The sequence below is a fragment of the Alligator sinensis genome, unplaced genomic scaffold, assembly GCF_000455745.1.
Source record: "Alligator sinensis unplaced genomic scaffold, ASM45574v1 scaffold23_1, whole genome shotgun sequence".
Lineage (NCBI taxonomy): Eukaryota > Metazoa > Chordata > Crocodylia > Alligatoridae > Alligator > Alligator sinensis.
The window spans coordinates 930,816-945,867 of record NW_005841890.1 but is presented as its reverse complement, the minus strand read 5'-3'; positions in this window follow the sequence as shown (position 1 = coordinate 945,867).

The window sequence follows — 15,052 nt, the reverse complement described above, 5'->3', positions numbered from 1 at the left end:
GGCCCTAGACTGAGTAACCAGAGCCCCACAGTGTGGCTCCACCTTTAACTAAAAGAGCCCTGGTGCCCAGAGCAGGGTCTGGGAAAAAGGAGAGCCCCCGGTGTGAGACTGGAGAGCCAGAGCCTGCAAGGGCTTGCCTCCCATGAGAGAGAGAGCCCTGGGTGCCCAGTGTGGGGTGCTGGGCCATTGAAGAGAGTCGAAGGCTCCACTGGGGAGAGGCTTTTGCAGGATTGGCCACTAGGGGATGAGCTTTGACTTCTCCAGAGAGGAAGCATGAGTTACTGGGGAAGTAGGCCCTGCAGGGGAGGCTGACATGGGTGAGGAGGGTCTGCTGCCTCCACCCTCTACGATGGGAGGGGCGTGTCCACGTGCCAGGGCCCCAAAGGGGAGGGGCTTCAGGAAAACCCATCAGGGAGGTATTGGATGCACTCCCTATTCTGAGTCTGTCATTGTGTTAAGGGCTATATAGCTAGGTGTATTCTTTAAGGGGGGTTATATGGTTTATGTGTTTTAATACCTCAATGTGTATATTGGTATTGTTGTTTTTGAAGGTTTAAAGAAATATTATTGTTACTGTACTTGGGTTATATGGGTTAATATCCCTAGGTGTTAATTGTTTTGTATAGGTTGTAAGTTATTTGTTTCATATTTGGTATTATATGTGAATTGTGGAATATTATATATGGTATTATATGTTAAGCCTTGAAAATATTCTGTTTTATATTAAGTGTTTGTATTTATTCTTGTAATAAATTGTTCATGGTTAAGTACTTGGTTTTGGTCTGGCTCTATAGAGAGGGGAGGAAGCCGCTCCAGTAGCTGACCCCTTCCTCAGCAACCTGCCTGACCACCACCTCTGTCATCGGAGGGCAGGGCACACCCCCCCCGGGTGTACCCGGACTACATACATATGTAAGGCAGCTAGCTGAGAAGGGATATTCTTGGCTTCCTTTTAGAAATAAAACACCACTTAGCTACAATAGATCATTGCTGAAATATCCCCCTCCCCCAAGTGCTTAGAGACCTATTAGGATAGTCTATTCTTAATTCTAGCACTAGATTAATTTTCCAATGATTTTTTTTTCTTTATAGATTAGGCTAAACTACTTCAGAGTGGATACTCAACTAACTAAAGAATTCAAACGCGGGGAGTCATTATTAATGTTTCAGGGTTGACCTCAGAGGAGATGTCAAAACAGGGCCTCACAGGAGTCTTTTCAAATACAGAATCCAACAGTATTAAATATTTTCATTAAACTCTGGGAAGATGGAGTAGAGAGTAGTGCTAATCAAATTCATGGTTAATCTGAAACTGGGAGGACTGGCTAATACCTCTGAGGGTGGAATTAAACTACTGCGCTATCTAGACAAATTAAGAAAATTGGCTGAAATCAATCAAATCTAAAGCAATAAAGAAAAACATGCAGATGTTACAGAGGTAAGGATGATCAAATGCCAAAAATAGAAAGGGAGTTATGCTGTCTAAGCAAGATGACGGCACAGAAGGACCTGTCAGCAACACAGCTCTTGTGCAATAAAGCCAATTATTTATTGTTGCATATAACAGGGGGAGAAATGAGTGTTTCTAGTGGTGTTGGACGCCCTACTTTATTACAAAATGGCACTTCAGACCCAAGAGCTGCATGACTTAATTTTCTAATGGCAAGTATATAATGTGAGCTTGCTGCATAGCCTCTGCGTGGGACCAGGATTAGGTGCTCCTTATTTTCTTAGAGCTAAAAGTTTTCTTCATAAATAGTAAAATGTGTTAAAAATCAGAGAGTACAGACTTGCTGAAGGCAACTGTCTCTACTTATACTCCATTTTGAAAATGTCATCTCATTTTTTCTTTCTGAAGTTTAAAGAAATTTTGCATTTAAAAATGAACAAAAATGGCAGCGGCTGCCTAGAGAGGAAATAGTTACCATTAACTTTGGGTGTCCCACCCTTCCACTCTACAAAATCCCCATAGATAAAATGATTGTGAAAATGAGGTAAAAAATGCGGAAGCACAAGTACACAGCAGTAATACAGAGATATAGGCCCTGATCCTGAACTGATGTTAACTGGCACAACTCTTGTTTCCTTTGTAATCCATGTTCCTTTGCACGATCTTCTTCCTGGGATCCACTGAACAGGTATTAACTTCTCTGCCATTGCAATGCCTGCATACTGGTGGTGTCCCTGTCTACCCTACTTTTTGCTTGTTGTAAGTGGTTCCTGGTATTTCTGATGTTGTCCCTTGTAGTCATCTGTGGAAGTTTTGATGGGATGATTTTCAGGAATCTTGGGTAAACGGTCACCTGCCAATGCAGAAGCCTGAACTCAATGGCCTGGGAGGCCCTTTCCAGTCCTATATTCCTGTTGACTTCAATCTGACCCCCACACTGCAGATTCTTTTTCCTCCATTTTCAGGACTATGGTGAAGAGGGCAATCTCTGGCCGTAGCTGCCTCAAATAGATCATTGCTCAAAGTGAAGTTAGAGAGTTTTTATAATGGCTGCATATGGAGTATCCTAACCTCACTCTCAATAGTTCCTGAGTCACCTGCAGTTCTACAGCATGTCTGAAGGAAGCAGCTAAAAGGACTGTATTCAGTCAGTGCTGGAAGGCAACATGCTAAATTGATAGATTTTTGTTAAGCACTCATCCACAGCTCCTTAGTGAGTTCCTGAGAGACAAAGCCCTTTCATGTCTTGCATTTCTTCATCCTTACCTCCTCCTCCTGCTTTTATGTACATTGTACCTCAGAGTCAAGCCGCACTATGTCAAATGATTTTTTGTACTTTGTACCCAACGGCAAGAGAAAGAGCTTTTCCCTCAGCCCTTTCCTTTGCTTGAAAGTGGCTCTAACTGCCCCATTTCCTTGTAACACTTTTAATAATCAGAGGCATGAAGATCTCAGTATTTAGGGCAGGCTCAAAATGCCATGTTTTAATAGTGACAGTGAATTTGCATTAAAACCAATTCCAAAGGGCAACCACATTTATTAGGATACATCAAAGCCTACAGGAGTCTGAGGATATTGATTGGGCACTGAATTAGTCTTCATTACTTTATAACTGTAAGCCTGGGATGAGGTTTTTCATTGCATTTTTTGGACTTCTGCTAAAAGGGTATTGCCAGTAGGCAAAATTATGCTGGACACTAGTGCTTGTTCCTCTTATCAAGGATGAGGAAACATATTAGCATCTAATCCCAACAGCAAAACAGTTGAGTTAGGACTCAACAGTCATAAAAGTTTTCTGCACTTCCTCTGCTGTTTGTGGCTGGCAAAGAATACATTTCCCTTTTCGCTGCCCCAATTATCTACTCAGAAGCCGTTTTCTATTGGAAAGGAAAAAAAAGCTTTGATAAGGAATTTCCAATCAACTGTAAACAGACATCTCATTTGCAGTGGTCCTGATTGCCCTGGGCTTTGACCCACATCAAAACAGGAGCAACACAGCAATTTACACACATGGCCTTTCCAAGATGCGTTGTTGCTCCTCGACTAATAGGTGGTGAGTGGGAGCTCATGGCCTGACAATCTGGTCCCTGCAATGACTAGCAGTTCACTGAAATGATCCACAGGTAACTTAAAGATGCACACAGGGGTGTCCCAGGAAAAAGTGTTAGCACATTTTCTCTCACAGACATCAGGACTTAAAATGGGCGAATGGCCTTGTACATCTGGAGGATCTGAGGACAAAAGGCTTCCTCTCGGGAGAAATGAATCATCTGTTTACAGTCTATTTGCTACCATGACACAACAGTAAAAATATTAATGGAAATGGCAATCACAAATCTGCAACTGCCTTTCATGATTTGGAAAAAGCACACATTTTATCAGCAGATGAGATTTATATATAGTTACTAAATACTTAGAATAGGATATCTCTGATGTTTGCATGGAACAGGAAAGCACAAGGGCAATCTCAGTTGCTATACTTAGCAGAAGGATTGATTTCTCTATGCTCCACTGGGGATGGAGAAACAGTGAAAGGAAATTGGTACATGTCCTGTCTCGTCTTCACCTATGGTGACCCATCCTGCATACTCTAAAAGCACATTTCATTACAGTGCTGGGGCCATATGGAGCCCCAGCCATATAGAACATATGGAGGCCCAGCCATATGGGGGCTATGGTACTGCTCTGTAGCCTTAGTGAGTCAGTGGATCAATGCCCTTGTCTGGTTTTTACTATTCTACTTCCATACTATACTTTAATTTGTTTTCTGTATTTTCTAACCGGATATTGAGATTTAGGGTATGCTTATGTTGCAATCAGAGCTGTGATTGGGGAAAACTCTTCAAAATAGTTTTCATACAGGACCAATATCAGAGATGCTGCAGCACCTGTATGGACTATTTCCTAACTAGATTCCCAGGTGAGGCTGTGGTACCTAAACTGAAGCATGTGATGCCACAATTAAACTAGTACCGATGCCTAAACTAGCTAGACTAAAGCTTAACAGAAGCATGTCTATATACGTGTGATCTTGACTCAAACTGCTGTGTCAATACACAAATGATTATTTATGCTAGAAGGTTGGTACTTTTTAGAAAGCTTATATTGTTCAAACACAAAGATCTTGGAACTGGCAGTGCCTTCTAGTAAAAAAAGGACACGGGTGAAATTTTGACCAAATTTCCAATTTCAAAATCTCATTTAAAAGAACTGGGGGGGGGGGGGGGGGGGGTTGGTGGGGGGGGGGGGGGGGGGGGGGGGGGAATGGTTACATTTCCAACCACAGCCTTTGCTGCAATTTTTTCATTTCAAATTTTAGGAGGGGAATTTGTACAGTTTTGAAACAAATGGAATTCTCTCTCCTTTCCCCCCCTTATTCTTTCAATTCTTTAAAAAAAATTCAGCATTTATTAACTGTGCACACACTGTACAATCTGTCATTCCAGTTATTGCAATAAGTGCAGACATTTTATAGTATGAAGAGCATTAGACTTTGATATGAAAGATAACAGGAAACCAGTAAAATTATTCAAGTAGAGAGGTAATAGACTGTATCTATTTTATATTTCCACAGTGATTGTGTAGAACAATCCTACACACTGGCTGTGTCTACATGAGAGGCTGACTGTATAGTTGTTACTGTGCCATCATTTAATACTTGCATACCCAAGTACTAGATGACTACTCAGTAGCTAATAGCAGAGATGTAGTGATAGACTTTATTTTAGATTTCCATGGTGACTGTGTAGATCAGTTCTACACACTGGCTGTGTCTACATGAGAGCCTGACTGTACAGTTGTTACTGCACAGTCATTTAGTACTTGCATACCCCAATACTAAATGACTGCTCCGTAACCAGCGTTACTGCACAGCAGCACGGCTTTGTGGTAACACTGACTGCACAGGAGCTCATTAGTACTGTGCAGTAGTGTCACATCATGGTTCATATCCAGCGACGCTACTGAGCAGTAGTTACAAGCTATTGCACAGTGAGGGTCTCATGTAGATGCAACCAGTGAGTATGGCCTTTTTATTAAAGTAATATTAATTGTCCGAAGTGTTGTATATTCATGTTGTAAGAGACATGTTTTGCTTGTAGTCTAATGTAAATAAGCGTTCCCAAGGTAGGTAGGGAACGTGGTCCAAAGAAGGAGGTCACTCTCCTAAGGACCTACAACAGTTCAGTGGCAGATCAAAGGAGGCAGTTCAGGGCTCTGGAGCGTCAGGTCAGTGTTGGACCCATTATATCACTCTGCTGCCCTATGTTGCCATGAACTCACCACAGGCCCTCTGAATCCATCTCATAAACAAAGGCAATTATTCACCTTCCTCTAAAGCAAGCTCAGACATTTATTTCCAATCCATCCCTGTACATTTCTCCCTCCCTCTTGCCTTTCCTGAATTTCTCTCATAATCTTTGTGTCCATCAGATACTCTGAAACCCCAAACAGGGGGCCAAGCATTCGAGAATAAATGTGAATTGCTTCACTTAACAGTTGTCGTAACTAATGCACTTTGTCAACATAGCAGCTTCATGGGCAGCAGCATTTAAAGCTATATATTTACAAGATCTATCCCTGGCTTCATCCCTTGCTTATGCCTACTAGAAGAAAAGATTCAATGCATAGAGCAGTCTAGATATAGATTCCTATGTGCCAAGACCTATTGAAGTGCATGCATTAGTGTAATCTATTCCTCACTTCTTAAAATCCCTCTCACCTAATAACGGTTCACTACGTGACAATCTCTAGTACCATCCCACGGAATTATTCTCTACACATTTTTTCCTTTTCCCGTATAAAACAGAATGTGCCAAAATCAATTAGAAAAAAAGTTGTTCCCTGAAAAACAAAAGTGGTTGACCTACATCATTTAATTGACTTACATGCTAGTTTAAATCAAGTGCAATGATGTAAAATACTGATTGGAGAGTAGTGAGATAAAACTGTCACACAGATAATAACCTACAGATTCTGATTAGATCTTAAACCAGTTTGGGAAGGGGGCTTTGGCAGTATTTCTTCAACTGCACATAGGCAACAGTTTTATGTGCACTCTTATTCCAAGTAATATCTTGAAAATAAAACAAGGGCGAGGGAGGGAGGGATGGAGGAAAAAAAAAAAAGAAGTTGTAACCACACAAATGGTATACAGCAGCACAGCAAACAGTGCTGCATTGCAGACTTTTTGAACTAGCTCTGGTACGAATCTTTTAATGCCCAAACCTTGGGTGGTAAAATCTGAATGCACTTAGCCTTTCACATTCCTTGCAGCTTGTATAGTATTCTTGATATCTTACCATCACTGGTGAACAGAAACTTAAATTTACATAAATGCTATATTAGATCCTTTATGCCGTGTGAGGCTAAGTTAAAATATTATGAATATTATGAGGGGATTTGGTGTCATTTGTGATGTTGGTGTGATTTGACATTGCTCCAGCTGATTGGATAGAGGGTGATGAGTTATGCCAGATAAGGATCTTCCCCCCCACAATCCAACCCATGCTGTAGAGTAATATTCCAACAGATGTGGCTAGCTAGCAGTCATGAGATAGAGATGATGAAGCTGAACTGTGAAAGCAAAGTCCTATTTTACCTTATGGCCCCAAATGGCAGTTAGCCAGTTGTGCAAGTGCCTTTTATGACACCAAAGCATGGTTTATGATCTTACTTTATGTACAGTGACAACATGTACAGATCCACACAGCTACTGAGCAAGCATAGGAGGCTGCAGTCTGGCCAAGGACCTACATGGTTCCATACACACATATGCTGGGCATATAAATTAGAGAGTTGTACCCAGGTACAGATCCAGAGAAGGTGCAGCAGCATGATCACAACAATTGGTTTGGTTGTGTCACACATTGTTGGGGTCTTCCCAGACCCCCTGCTTTCATGCCACTCCAGAGCCTAGAAGGTGAACCCTGCTACCACCACTCGTCCTCTTTTCCCCTGCTGCTGAATTCAGAGGAGGGAGGGAAGGAGGGACAGAAAGAGAAGGCAAACATTAGAAGTATCCACCACCTGGACTCCAGGCTTATCAGCTGGTGAGCTCAGTGCTCATTGCTTATGTGGAGCTCCAGTAGGAGACTGCACCAACCAGACAGTGAGCTCAGACTTCACTGTCACGTGCGACACAGCTGAAGTAGAGCACATTTTGGCAGAACCCCCATACCCTATTCCTAGATCCACTCTTGATTGTACATGGAACAATCCCCTATGAAATCAAGGTGTTAGATATCAGAGATAGAGGAGGGACCTCTTGCATTTTAGCTCAATAGCAGAAAATGGGAGACTCATGATCTGCAACCCCTTCCCCTACCCAGAGATGCTTATGACTCCACACGACACGTCAAATTAGATTACAAACTGTACACGAGTGCTAAAAATAGTAGTTACATGGCCTGGGGATTGCAATTTAGAAGGAAAAAGTGAAATAAGATTCTGCCCCCCTGTTTTGCTAAAAGCAAATGCTAGGTTGTAAATAAAAAGTGAAAAAAAATGTTTGTTTAATCTATGAAGTCCCTTTTACAACTAAGTTACATAACCTGGAGCTTGAACAATCTGAGCTGCACATTTCCTTATTTCTTCATCAGTGGTAGTCCCAAATAACATAGGAAAAAAGCAGATTGACAAATGATGTCTCCAAATGAATAACTTGAGTTTGAGACCTCAATCAGTTTGAGTTTAAGACCTTGGTAGGTGTGCTGATGTCAAGTTTTGGCATGTTCAAGTACATTTTTTACTTCCATTAGGGAACTTGCCCGTTGGCAAAAATCAGTGCAGATGAATCACAAGTTAACTGTGAGCGGAGGCAAAAATAGCAGCAGACCTGCATTCAGCACTTGCTTACCTGCACCTATGACAATATACGATAAGATGAAATTCAGCAGTAAGCAGTTTTCTGTGTGTGGCTGGATCTTTGCTACCTGGAGGGAGAAAGGGGGTGGGCCTGGGGACAGAGACTTCACTGACTCTTGTTAGCAACAGCCTGGGGGCAAGGCAGGGCCAGCCCAGGGCTCAGGCAGACCACACAAGCTGTGGCCAAGGCTAGCACATGTGAGCAGGGATGAGCAGGGTGCCAAAAAGCCCTATGGGTTGCTGGAGGAGTGTGATCTACCTTGAGTTGTGGTGGGATCTGGTATAGATGCTCATTACAGTGCTCTAACCTACAGCACTGAAGTCTGAGGACAGATCCATCCAGGGTTGTCTTAAAGCAGGATCCACCATTTTTACAGAACTTTATGTACCCTGACTGTCTATTTGGTTACGGCTGTAGAGTGCTTTTTGTGCACCTACAGCACAGAAAGTGTAACTTCTGTACTTGGTCACAATCACTGAGAAGCATGACAAAGGATATGGTAGAAGGAACGCATGTTAACTAAGGCATAGGCAACTGGTGTCACCTTAGTTGGGAGGGAGGGAGCACGTGTCCCCAAGCGACCAGTCAGTAAACTGGGCTGATCCCACCAACCTGCGGGGGGGGGCGGGGGGGGGGGGAGGGGGGGAGTCCTTCCTCTGGCGGTCCCACTTCATCTGGCACTCCCACGCCCTGGCACCTGCATGGGGGGCACTGGCTCTCCCTCCTGCCCCCATTCCCATCACCTAAGTGGCAAGCACATCCGGTCAGGGGGTGCACTGGTGCTCTCAGGGGATGCATGTGCACCTCCATGCAGCCCCTACACATCACCACTGAACTAAATCCAGTTATTTGCACAGCTAAATTGTTTTCAGTCTCTTTTCTTGCCTTTCATATAATTTAAAGCTATAAATAACAAACAAACTATCTTCCGAAGCAGGGACATACAACATTAGGAGATTAATACTTATTGGTTACATCTGTATATAATCATTTAACCTTCTTCGTGACAAAGCCCTCTATGTAAGTGTGAAAGATCACTTCAGTCAGTTTGTAATTCATGAGGAAAAAATAAATGAAGAGGAAATTGTAAGGAAATTATGAGCCCTGTTGTTTTAAAGGCAGACAGAGAACAGTCTTCAGGGTGACACCAGACTAACTAACTGGCTAAAGCATGTGCATGGGGCTTGTAAGTACCTTCTTCCTATTCATGATGCCCCTCTCCACCCTCCATATCATGTGTCCTGCCTCACCAACTAGGACTGTGCGAAAGGGAAGCATTTTGTTTCGACCAGCGTTTCAATGTTTCAACAGAACAGTGTTTCATTTCAACTTTTGTTTCAAGTCGAAACGGCTGTTCCATTTTGTTCTGTCAAAATGTTTTGCCGTTTCGCCCCTGTTTTGATGTTTTGACCATAGGATATAATGGGGAAGGTCAAAACAGCCTATACTTTGTCATTTCTGGCCAGGTTTCGATAAACATTGCAGAACTTGTAGGACCTTCTGAGGTCATGATACATGCCAAGTTTCAAGAAGATAGGCGTAGGAGGTTTGGAGAAACTGCACTCCAAAATCTTGAGAGCCAAACTTGTGTCATGTATGTGTTAAATCACAGCAGTGTCAAAACGGCAGGGATGGTTGCCCCTGCTGAGGACACAAAGCCTGCCATGTTTCAAGGAGATTGGAGCAGGGGGTTCAGAGAAACTGCACCCCAAAATCCTGAAAGCAAAACTTGTGTCACGTGTATGTGTTAAGACACAGCAGGGTCAAAACTGCATGCTTGCTAACCCCTGCTGAGGCCACAAAGTCTGACAAGTTTCAAGGAGATAAGTACAGGGGTGTAACAGGGGGCCTCCTCGGGGCAGATCTCCATGGCCCGCCCACCTGTTCTTGGGCCAACCGCCCACCTTCTCTCCTGCCACGCCTTGATGTTAATTGATTCTCTAATTGATATCACTCAAGCAGGAGGCTGCCCATTTTTGTGCCCTGATGCCAGGGGGCGCTCTCTGCAGCTCCTTTCCTCCCCTACACCGCAGCCCAAGCCTTGTAGATGGCATCTTGGTGTTTACATCCTCACCGGCCCCCATGCTGGGCCCCAGAATCATCCTAACAGGACCCCTCCATGATCCCTCCAATCAGACGGCCTCTCCACCTTCATTTGGGCTACTAGCCCCCCCGAAACCATTTTCCCCTCTCGGGTGTGGTCCCCCCGGGACCTTCGGCTACCAGCCCTGGCCCACCTCCAGGCCAGTCGGGACCCCAGGCCCCCGGCTCTTGGGCGTCCCTTGCGGTGGGCCCCTGGCCCTTTTGACCATCCTGGTCCCAGCCTCAGCAAGGGCCAGTTGAGGGTACTCTCTTATTTGGGTTGGGTCTCTAGCCCCTCACTCTCTCCCAGGGTTTGCCCTCTGGGCCCTTCACAAACACAGGGATTACCCACCTGGTGGTGGGGGCTAGGGGTTAAGGCACCCCGACCTGCCTTTCAGCGGGGTGGTAGCTGGCCTGACATTTCCTGGGGGCTCCCGCGCCACTGAGAGCCCCACCAGGCCACCCACTCCCAGCAGGGTGCAGTCTTAGGTCATGCCCAGGACCAGGAGCCTCCTTACCATCCCCTACAGCTCCTCCCTTACCTCCAGATGATCTCAGCAGTCCTCCAGCCAGGCAATGTTACTGCCTGGCCTCCAGGCAGCCAAACTGCCCTGTTTATATAGGCAGCCCTTGCCTCCAAAATGGCTGCCCTCGTCAGGCACCTGGTGGCTGCCAGCTCCAGGCCCTTAAAGTGGCAGGCACACACAGTGCCCTGCCACAAGGGGTTTGGGGGGAAATGCATTTCAAGCTGCAGACAAACAAAACTCATGACATGGGTGCTTGTGCAACTGTGTTTGCCTTGGGGCATAGGGGTGGGGGCAGGGGAAGGGGGTGTTAGGAGTACTGCAGGCCTGGCTGCTAAGCTACTGTGTTACCAGTAACCAATCAAGCATGATTCACTCAGGGACCAGCTCAATACACAGTACCTAGCTACTACATAATGACTTAACGAGCATGGATTAACACCTACAAAACCAGAGACTAAGGAGAGGGTATAATCAATACAGACAATCAACTGCCCCAAGACAGACACAGTCAGCTGCACAAGCCCATGTCATGAGTTTTGCCTGTTAGCAGCTAGGGGTGCAGGGCCCCAGAACCCCCCTGTACCGATCTCCTTGACAGATGGCAGGCTTTGTTGCTGCAGCAGGGGCCACCATCCCTGCCGCTTTTACCCCGCTGCACCTTAACACACACAGAGTCACCCATGTCATGAGTTTTGCTTGTCTGCAGCTTGAGGTGCCGTTTCCCCCAAACCCCTGTACTTATCTCCTTGAAACAGGGCACATTTTGTGACCTCAGCAGGGGCTAGCATGTCTGCAGTTTTGACCCTGCTGTGGCTTAACACATACACGTGACATGAGTTTTGCTTTCAGGAATTTGGGGTACAGTTTACCCAAACTCCCTGCACCTATCTCCTTGAAACTTAGCAGGCTTTGTGGCCTCCACAGGGGCTAGTATGCATCCAGTTTTGACCCCACTGTGGCTTAACACATACACGGGACACGGGTTTTGCTTTCAGGATTTTGGGGTACAGTTTCTCTGAACCCCCTGCACTGATCTCCTTGAAGCTTGGCAGGCTTTGTGGTCTCAGCAGGGGCTAGCATTCCTATAGTTTTGACCCTGCTTTGCCTTAACACATACATATGACACAAGTTTTGCTCTCAAGATTTTGGGGTGCAGTTTCTCCAAACCCCCTACAGCTATCTTCTTGAATCTTATCACTCTTTATACCCTCAGAAGGGGCTACCATTTATGCAAGCTTTATCCAAATATAGCCAGAAATGACAAAGTTATAGGCTGTTTTGACCTTCCCCTTATAGCTTATGAGCAAATTGTAGAAACAGCGTTGAAACGGCAAAACATTTCGACTTGCCTTGTTTCATTTCGAGGCTGTTTTGACCATATCTATTTTGTTGCAATGTTGCTGTTTTGACCTTGAAGCAGGTCGAAACAGCATCAAAACAAAACTGGTGGTGAAATTTCATACACATACACCGGGATGCTTCCAACTAGATGCTGGGTGGGAATTTTCTGAAAAATTGGGTTTATCATTAGAAAATCCAGAGTAATTTAATTAAAACATTTTATGAAAGCATTTCTTTTTTGGACAGCTTTCTCCAAAATATTAACCTGGTTCCCATACTTTTTCCCAATTGCTGGGGAGCATGGACAGTTGGGGTTTACAGTTTTTGGGTAGTCCAAATATATGAACAAGCCTGGAGCCCCTCATGGTTCTTGGCCCTCTACACCATGAAATGGGGAGCTGCTTCTTGGTCACACTAACTTCAAAGGAAGCTCTAGGATATTTCTGATTCTTCAGGAGCAGATGCAGGATTTTCTAGTAATGAAGGCAGCAATTTGAAGGCAGTTTGATTTCATTTCCGTAATGTAGAAACCTCCCCTTACTAAACTGCCCCATTTTTTTGTTTTAATTTGTACTTTTTTCCTGTGGAAATACTGAGATTTCTAGTTTTCATTCAAATTAGAACACAGTTGTTGTTTTTTTTTAAGAATTTTGAATTTCCTGTGTACGTCCCCATTTTTGTTGAACTCAGTTTGCACAGTCACTTCTTTATCTTCTTCAGTATGGCCTCTTATTCAGATGCAACTTCATTAAACTCATTTCCAAGACCATCATCTACCACATTGATGTTTCTTTTTGGACTCACTTCTAACATTTTTTTTTTTCTTCAGTGACTCAAACTAATGTGCATATAAGGGGATTAGGCCAGATGACCCTTGACATTTCTTACAACAATGCCCGCTGGCATTTCCTATCTGCTTTCCCCAACCTCTGTTTATGTATCTGTGCATTGACTGTGAGCAATATAGAGCAGGCACTGTCCTTGTCAACTGTTTGAAAAGTATATATAGTTTAAATGAGTGCTATTGTAAAGGAATAGGTAATAATAACCTGACAATATTATGCATATGGAGTACAGTGAAGCAAAAATTTCAACTATTCATCAAAAGCAGTGATTGTAATAATGAATAACTTTGAGGAGAAAAAAAAATCTGATAGAAATGGTATCTCTTCCTTCAAAAGCATCACATGTTAGGGTTTCATAGTTTGGAGCTCCTTGGGAATTGTTTAGTGTTTTTTTTTTCCCTTTGAAAAAATATTATTTCATTGGAACCAAAACATTTTGTGGAAATATTGCTTTAAATGGAATGTTTTTGGGAAGTTTCTTGGGTTGGAGATGGCATTTCTGGTCAAAACAACATCTTAGATTAGCCAATATGCCTAATCACTTGGGGTACAAGAGACAGTCACCCAAAACAGAGACTTGAAGTCCCCCAGTTTGGGAATGTGTTCTAACCAAAGACATGGCTGTGTCTCTCTTCTATTCTTCTTTAAGAAATGCCCAGTTTTTACTGACATGAGGCTTCTGATACTAGACGCCAGGGATTGAACCTTCATCTTTTATAAATTGGGATTATTCCACTGCAGCTGACAGAGACACCAATTTATATCAGTTAAGGTTCTTGCCCCGACCCCCTCAGATGCAACCTATGAAAGTGTGGAGAAAAAAAAATGGCAAGCTGGGAAGGGTATATGCTCTGTGGTTAAAGGTTTGATCTGTCATGGCAATGGAGAGCCAGATGGCACCTTTCTAAACCAGCTACAGCAGTTTCTGATTAGATATTCAGACTGTCATTGCATCAAGAGCCTCAATTTAGTTTTCAGTTCTAGCTCCTTCGATGCAAGTCTAGAAAAGAAATAAAGATTGAGTTGATCATTAGGAATATGAGCACTAAGGGACATAGAAGGTGGAGTTCAGTCTTCATGCCCAGGCATCAATTATTTCTCTGCAATTAAAATAAACAAGTGGGAGGGGTGGTTTGAGTCTATTAAATTGGCACATCCTTTTTTTTGCCTTTTTTTTTTCTGCTGGCAACACCTGGTGGATGGATTATGGACTGATATCCTAATCAGTGGTCACATCTACACAAGATGCTACTGCACAGTAGCTTGTTGCTACAATGCAGTAGCATCAGAAAAAAAAACAAAAACATGCAGGGACACTACTGCTCAGTAATACTGGTGACTGTGCAGTCATTTTGCCCTTGGTGATGCAAATACTAAATAACTGCACAGTAACAACTGTGCAGTCCTTGTTCATGTAGACACGGCCACAGTGTGACATTCTACCTTGGCTACTTCCAGAAATGGCATTACCATAGCTCATCCCAAGCTCACAGATCACTTCCTCAGAGACAGCGAGAGAGACAAAGATGAAAAATAAAGGCACTGAGAGGAACGTCACTGAAGGCAGATGCAACACAAGGCAACTTTCCATTTTCAAGCTATCTCTATCTTTATGCAGCCGTTGGCACATCCGCACAGAGAGATTTATAGTCAAACAGTCGGTGAAGCTCACTTATCTGCCATTCTCAGTGTGAACCTCTCTACAACAGCAGCTCAGTGCGAGCAATCTTGACAGCCACAGAAAGGCATTAAATTTTACAAACAAATCTTTCTGCCTCCGGTTTTCTCTTCTTCCCATGATTATTTACATCTCCCAGAGCTCTTTCACCTGGGCTTCCATGGTAGATACCGTACAAGAGATCATTAATCAAACTGAAACACTGGACACTGCTGAGTTGAGTCTGGGTTCTCCTTCTCCCTTGCTCTCTGATCTTATTTTCTA